This window comes from Salmo trutta, chromosome 1 (assembly GCF_901001165.1).
Source record: "Salmo trutta chromosome 1, fSalTru1.1, whole genome shotgun sequence".
NCBI lineage: Eukaryota > Metazoa > Chordata > Actinopteri > Salmoniformes > Salmonidae > Salmo > Salmo trutta.
This window is the reverse complement of record NC_042957.1, coordinates 40,627,831-40,636,682: the sequence shown is the minus strand read 5'-3', so window position 1 is coordinate 40,636,682 and position 8,852 is coordinate 40,627,831.

The window sequence follows — 8,852 nt, the reverse complement described above, 5'->3', positions numbered from 1 at the left end:
ATTGCATGGGCTCTGTGCGCAAAAATAGTGTTTAACATGATTTTTGAATGACCACCTAATCATTGTACCCCACACATGCAATTATCTGTAAGGTCCCTCAGTCGAACAGTGAATTTCAATCATAGATTTAACCACAAAAGACCAGGGACGTTTTTCAATGACTCGCAAAGAAAAGCAATTATTGGTCAATGGGTAAAAAAGCAGTTACAGAGTTTAATGGCTTTGATAGGAGAAAACTGAGGATGACTCAGCAACATTGTAGTTACTCCACAGAGTGAAAAGAAGGTAACCTGTGCAGAATAAAAATATTCCAAAACATGCATCCTGTTTTCAATAAGGCATTCAAGTAAAACTGCTAAATATGTGGCAAAGAAATTAACTTTATGCCCTAAGTACAAAGTGTTATGCTTAAGGCAAATCCAACACATCACTGAGTACCACTCTTCACATTTTCAAGCATGGTGGTGGCTGCATCATGTTATGGGTATGTTTGTCATAGAGCTAAGCACAGGAAAAATCCTAGAGGAAAACCTGGTTCAGTCTGCTTTCCAACAGAGACTGGGTGACAAATTCACCGTTCAGCAGGACAATAACCTAAAACACAAGGCCAAATATACGCTGGAGTTGCTTACCAAGGTGACATCGAATGTTTCTGAGAGGCCTAGTTACAGTTTTGACTAAAATCGGCTTGAAAATCTAAGGCAAGACTTGAAAATGGCTGTCTAGCAATGATCGCAAATAACTTGACAGAGCTTAACAGTTTTAAAGAATAATGTGCAAATATTGTACAATCCAGATATTGTACAATCCAGAGACTTACAGAGAAAGACTGCTGTAATCCCTGCCAAGCGTGATTCTAACATGAATTGACTCATTGGTGTGAATACTTATGTAAATGAGATATTTCTGTATTTCATTTAATACATTTGCAAAAATCTCTAAAAACATGTTGTTTTCTCTTTGTTATTATGGGCTATTGTGTGTAGATGTGCGAGAAAACATGTATTTAATCCATTTTGAATTTGGGCTATAACAAAACAAAATGTGGAATAAGTCAAGGGGTATGAATACTTTCTGAATGCACTGTATGTATTAGATAAAGGTGAGCACAAGAGCCCAGAAACCATTACCGAATGTAGTATTGTAAATTGTGATTACTACATTTGTTGGAAAAATAAAGGCCCAATGTTCCTTTATAAAATGTAAATGTGAAGGACAGTCTGTAACGGGCATCGTAAGGATTAGACCAAGGTGCAGCGGGAACGTGTATACTCATCTTCTTTATTAAATCAAAAGAAGGAAAAACAAACAAATCACGTATACAAAACAACGAACGACACTTAACAGTCCTGTCAGGTGCACAGACACAAAACAGGAGACAACTACCCACAAATCCCATTACAAAAACACCCTATACATAGGACCTTCAATCAGAGGCAACGAGGAACAGCTGCCTCCAATTGAAGGTCAATCCAATGAACTAAACATAGACTAGACTGAACATAGAAATACACTAACATTGAACATAGACCAAAAAACCCTGGAACACATAAAACAAACACCCCTCTTACATAAGTACATAGCCCAACAAAGCCCGAACCACATAAAACAAACATCCCCTGCCACGTCCTGACTAAACTATAATAACAAATAACCCCTTTACTGGTCAGGATGTGACAGTACCCCTCCCCAAAGGTGCAGACCCCGGATGCACCTAAAACAACAAAACAAAAGCTAATCCAATAACTCTAAACACAAACAACAAAATAATCCCCAACTAAAGGGTGGGAAGGGAGGGTGGCCACCGTCACCGATGGTTCTTGTGCTACACCCCCCTCCCCCAACCCCTTACTACAGAGGTGACTCAGGCTCCAGCCTTACTCCCCAACCTACCCTGTCCACCCCTGCTAAATACTCATTAAACTTTACCCCTCCCAAAGTCTCTGGGCTATGGCACATCGCTGAAGATCTCGGGCTGATGTGCGTTGCTGGAGACCTCGGACTGATGCGCGTCGCTGGAGACCTCGGGCTGAAGGGCGACTCTGGCTGCGCCGATTCCGGACTGTAGGGCGACTCTGGCTGCTCCGATTCCGGACTGTGGGCCAACTCTCACTGCGCCGATTCCGGACTGTGGGCCGTCTCTCTCGGCTCCGGACTGTGTTCCGTCTCTCTCGGCTCCGGACCATCTCTCTCGGCTCCGGACTGTGGGCCGTCTCTCTCGGCTCCGGACTGTGGGCCATCTCTCTACGGGGCACTGTCGTCGGAAGCTCTGGACGGGGCACTGTCGCCGGACACTCTGGACGAGGCACTGTCGCCGGACACTCTGGACGAGGCACTGTCGCCGGACGCTCTGGACGAGGCACTGTCGCCGGATGCTCTGGATGAGGCACTGTCGCCGGACGCTCTGGACGAGGCACTGTCGCCGGAAGCTCTGGACGGGGCACTGTCGCCGGACACTCTGGACGAGGCACTGAAGGTCGGGTTAACACGAGGATAGTGAAGGTCGGGTTAACACTAATCTGTGGATATTTTGTCTCACATTCCTACCTGCAAAAGCACCAACCACATGGATAACCCCATAGAGTAACATTTTATTCAGCATTCTGGCTTGTAGAGGTCGTGAGAGGAAACATTCCTAATCTAAATGCTCATATTTGTCCGACGTAGAATTCTATGCAATTCAACGTCAGGTCAGGCTAATCACCAGACAGATTTGTGCAGCTAGCACAGGAATATGAGTTCCTTTTCCAAGGACTTGGACATATCAATAGATACAGTCACAAAGTTACAGTGAATGAGAAAATAGCCCCTATAGCTCAAGACCTGAGACTCGTTCCTTATCCAATGCTGGAAGCTGTCAATCAAGAACTGGATGCCAGATGATGATCATCAAAGAAGTGAATGAAGGAATGGACTTCCAATATTCTCTTCATTCCAAAGAAAAACACAAAAAAGTATGTTTGTGCCAAACAAAGCTGTCATACGAGAATAACACCCAGCTCCCACAGTTAACAGTACACTGAATGCAATGCGAGCGAAAGTGTTCGCAAAGCTAGAAGCCCCAGAATCAAGAAACCTGACAACATTCATCACACAGAGGATGCTACAGATTCAAGGAAGTTCCTTTCGGATTATCAAACGCATATGAGGCCTATCAGAAAGCCATGGACTTTATGCTATGTGGATTACAAGGTGTAGTTTGCAACATGGACAATGTTGTATTTGCTGAAAGCAAAAGTGAACTGGAACAGAGACTGAGGAAAGTCTTCTAAAAATTCCAAGACAAAGTACTGACACTTAACAAGGAAAAATTCATCTTTGGACTAAAGCAGATTGAAATCCTTTGACATAGTCATGGCAGAAGGGATAAATCCAGACCCACAGAAAGTAGAGGCTGTAAGCAAAGCACCAAGACCAGCGAATACAGGAGAATTACGCTCATTCCTGGGGACATGGATATCTTATGAAATTCATACAAAACTACGCATGCCTCTCAGAATCACTATGGAAACTGATCAGAAAAGGACAAGTGTGTGAATGGACATCCAAAACAGAAATCATTCAGAGAAATGAAAAGCCCTGACTCATGAACCATGTCTAGTGTACTTCAAACTAGATGTACCAGGCCTCCTGAGTGGCGCAGCGGTCTAAGGCACTGCTGTGCTTGAGGTGTCACTACAGATCTGGGTTTGATCCCAGGCTCTGTCGCAGCTGGCCACCGACCGGGAGACCCATGAGGTGATGTGCAATTGGCCCAGCGTCGTCCGGGTTAGGGGAGGGTTTGGCTGGCCAGGATGTCCTTGTCCCATTGCGCTCTAGCGACTCCTGTGGCGGGCTGGGCGCTAACATGGTCGCCAGTTGTTTCCTCTGACACATTGGTGTGGCTGGCTTCTGGGTTAAGCGAGCAGTGTGTCAGGAAGCAGTGTGGCTTGGCATTGTCATGTTTCAGAGGATGCATGGCTCTTGAACTGCCTTTCCCGAGTCTGTACAGGAGTTGCAGTGATGGGAAAGACTGTAACTACCAATTGGATATCAACAAATTGTGGTAAAAAATACATTAAATAAATCTAGATGTACGAACAGTTGTGATTAGTGACACAAGCCCAGTAGGACTTGGAGCTATATTGTTACAGGAAAATGGACAGAACAGGCCAATTTCTTACACAAGTCGTTCACTGACCCCTACAAAGAGAAGATACTCTCAGATTGAGCGAGAGGCCCTTGGATGCCTATGGGCAGTAGAACACTTTAGAACTTTTCTAAATGGAGTCAAGTTTTGACTAAAAAACTATCACAAGCCACTGATCTACATGGCCAATCCAGAGAAGTTGACGCTGGTCCGACGAGAATTCAAAGACTTGAACTCAGACTACAACTATTTTTTATATAAAAAAATATTTAACCTTTATTTAACTAGGCCAGTCAGTTAAGAAGAAATTCTTATTTACAATGACGGCCTACACCAGTCAAACCCAGACAATGCTGGACTAATTGTGCACTGCCCTATAGAACTCCCAAACACAGCCGGTTGTGATACAGCCTGGATTTGAACCAGGGTGTCTATAGTGACACTTCTAGCACTGAGATGCAGTGCCTTAGACCGCTGTGCCACTCGGGAGCCCAAAACCATACAACTACAAGTTTGAGCACATCACAGAAAATACATACGTTGCATATTTATTATCTCTACTTCCCTTACCTTAAACTGAAAAAATTGATAAGTTGACGATTATGTGCAAAGAGTGCTTTCAGTTAGCACACACAACTTACCTGCATTGAGTATTGTAAAGAAGCAACAAAACAGGATGAAGTCTTGAAACTGTGGAAAATGTCCAAATCCATGTCATTTGTCTTTATTTTCTAAATTACATGTGTAAACTTAAGTTTACAAAAATCAAGTTGGTTCTGCAATGTTGAAAATCCAATAGCAACCAGAAGTTTTTAAATGTCAACTTATTTTAGAAGAAATAAGGAATTCTTTAAGAAAAGTGCAAGGACGCCAACATATTTGGCCACGGCTGTACTTACCATAATTTACTATTACACCTCTTACCCAGAAACTGTTGTCATATCTGACATACAGTATCTTCAAATGCAGTGTATTCAGAGATGTTGAAAATCTTTTCACGCTTTAGATACCCCCTAGAGGTGGTTACGGATAATGTCAGACAATTCATTGGGCAGACTTTAAAAAAATTGTTGACAAAGTGTGGGATCACAGCATCACCGTATTATCCTAAGAGCAATGGGGAAATCGAGTGATTCCATTGATATCTTAAGAAAGCCTTGAGAACAGCCAAAAGTGATGGAAGAGCTGGAAAGAGGAGCTACCAAAGAGTCTAGTCTATTGCTCAACACCTCATCACGCTTCAGGAGAAACACCAGCCTTTCTCGTGTTTGGAAGAGACAATCGAACAAAGTTGCCAAGCATTGAGAAGATAAAGGAAAAACTAAAAGCAAAAGACAATCAAAATCACCACAAAACCTACAAACAGAAAATAAAACAATATGCTGACATAACAAACAGAGCCAAAGAACACAACGTCAATGTTGGAGACATTGTGCACATCGCAAGTATGGTGAATGGATAGCTGGATGCCAAGTTCCGAGAGACACGCTTAGTTGCATGTTACTGAGACACACCTATGACAACTCATTTGAACTAGTGAGCACAGAAGATGGATATAAACTCATCAGGAATGTCAAACACTTTTGACACACTTTTTAGCGTTCCAGAACCTGCCAATGACTCAGCCGTGGAAGTATATAATGCCATGGAACTATCAGAAGTGACTACCAGGAGTGGTAGATTTGTGGAAAAGATAGTAAGGTTTACAGACATGGTAATGTAAAAAAACTCAAATCTAAAGAACTGAGATAAAAAAAGATTTGTATCCAAAGAATTCCATAAATGACTGTTGAATGTTGATATAGAAGCACTGAAAATTGCTATTGAAACTTTGGTTTATGTTTAAAAACAGGTTGTGAAAAAAATTAAACAAAGTACTTACCTGAATGTAAAAGAAAATAGTATTTAATTTGTGTAAACTACTGAAACAGGAATATAATTTTATTGTCAAAGTTGTGGACTTTAATTCTAACAAGGGAAAGGATGTAGTATAGTTGAATAGACTATATCACGAGAAGACCTACCTGTTATAAGAATGAAGACGTGACTAGAACGTTAGAACTAGAATGGCTTTGAACCGTGAAACCTGTCTGATTACTAGTTGTTATTAAAGTGAGTTAAACGAAAACCAGGACTACTACTTTAATTCAACAACACAACAAAGGTTTTAGTGGACAAACTTTATCCAGGTTAGACGTAATCACAGGAAAATAAAATCTTTCTCTGTCATTAAAAATAAAACAAATCAAAGAAAACAAAGCATGGCATCGTGATTATCTGGCAGCCATCTTGTTTTTGACAGACTGTCCTACTTTGATTGCCTCTCCCCACAAACAGACCTCGCAGAAACTGTTTTACGGGCCGACCAAGGAGAAAGAAAGACAAATGTTGGATAGACACTCCCTATGAGGAGTTATGGGCTGGAAGTAAACGTCGAACACCAAGACAAGGATATACAACAAAGCACCCCTCACCGTTTTACCCTCTGGCACCCTACCCTAGAGAGGTGCCCTCTTTTCCAGCAAGGCCACATCGGAGGAGCAGACTAGCTGGCAAATTTACCCACTGACAGACCCACATTGGTCATATATAGCTACCTTGCGTGACCCACTTTCATCAGAGAACCAGCACCCACATTCACAATCATGAACGTGAATCATGCTCACTTGAGTGTAGGTCACTGAACACTAAACAAGAAGACCCATTCATCCAGCCCATTGATGAGCTTTAGGCCACTGCATCGTTCATTACAGGCCCTGTACCTATATTGATTGGATAAAAGGTCAAAGGTCGTCTTGTGACTCAGCTCTCTTGAATGGGTGTTCTTGTGCCTTGTGTTCTGAAAATGCCAAACACTAGTGTGTACACCCTTATGTTATACTAGGGAAATTGTGTTTCCATATCTAGGGCTGACAGTTAGGTCTTGTGAAGAGGAGAATCAACAACCTCTGCATAATCAAAATAGTTGCTTTGTGAGAAGGTGTTCAAGTTCACAGTTAACCATTGTTATGTAAATGAAGGCTGATAAGTACCAGTGGCTTTGGCCCCAAATGAGAGCAGGTCTGCCGGAGCCATGGTCCCACGTAGATGGAAACAGAAAAGTCTGAGCCATTGGGGTAAAACACTGGGGTAAATCATGTTTGGAAATGTGCCATCAGAGAGTTCAGGGTCATGTTCAGTGGGGAGAAAATATTTTGAAATTACATTTTTATTTATTTATTTATTTCACCTTTATTTAACCAGGTAGGCAAGTTGAGAACAAGTTCTCATTTACAATTGCGACCTGGCCAAGATAAAGCAAAGCAGTTTGACAACATACAACAACGCAGAGTTACACATAGAGTAAAACAAACATACAGTCAATAATACAGTAGAAAAATAAGTCTATATACAACGTGAGCAAATGAGGTGAGATAAGGGAGGTAAAGGCAAAAAAGGCCATGGTGGCAAAGTAAATACAATATAGCAAAACGGATGGCACTGTGATAGACTGCATCCAGTTTGTTGAGTAGGGTATTGGAGGCTATTTTGTAAATGACATCGCCGAAGTCGAGGATCGGTAGGATGGTCAGTTTTACGAGGGTATGTTTGGCAGCATGAGTGAAGGATGCTTTGTTGCGAAATAGGAAGCCAATTCTAGATTTAACTTTGGTTTGGAGATGTTTGATGTGAGTCTGGAAGGAGAGTTTACAGTCTAACCAGAAACCTAGGTATTTGTAGTTGTCCACATATTCTAGGTCAGAAAGGTCCAGAGTAGTGATGCTGGACGGGCGGGCAGGTGCAGGCAGCGATCGGCTGAAGAGCATGCACTTAGTTTTACTTGTATTTAGGAGCAGTTGGAGGCCACGGAAGGAGAGTTGTATGGCATTGAAGCTCGTCTGGAGGGTTGTTAACACAGTGTCCAAAGAAGGGCCAGAAGTATACAGAATGGTGTCGTCTGCTTAGAGGTGGATCAAAGACTCACCAGCAGCAAGAGTGACATCATTGATGTATACAGAGAAAAGAGTTGGCCCAAGAATTGAACACTGTGGCACCCCCATAGAGACTGCCAGAGGTCCGGACAACAGGCCCTCCGATTTGACACACTGAACTCTATCAGAGAAGTAGTTGGTGAACCAGGCGATGCAATCATTTGAGAAACCAAGGCTATTGAGTCTGCCGATGAGAATGTGGTGATTGACAGAGTCGAAAGCTTTGGCCAGGTCAATGAATACAGCTGCACAGTATTGTTTCTTATCGATGGCGGTTACGATATCGTTTAGGACCTTGAGCGTGGCTGAGGTGCACCCATGACCAGCTCTGAAACCAGATTCCATAGCGGAGAAGGTGCGGCGGGATTCGAAATGGTCGGTAATCTGTTTGTTGACTTGGCTTTCGAAGACCTTAGAAAGGCAGGGTAGGATGGATATAGGTCTGTAGCAATTTGGGTCAAGAGTGTACCCTCCTTTGAAGAGGGGGATGACAGCAGCTGCTTTCCAATCTATGGGAATCTCAGACGACACGAAAGAGAGGTTGAACAGGCTAGTAATAGGGGTTGCAATAATTTCGGCAGATAATTTTAGAAAGAAAGGGTCCAGATTGTCTAGCATGGCTGATTTATAGGGGTCCAGATTTTGCAGCTCTTTCAGAACATCAGCTGAATGGATTTGGGAGAAGGATAAATGGGGAAGGCTTGGGGAGTATCTGTGGGGGTGCAGTGCTGTGGAATGCAGTAGGGGTAGCC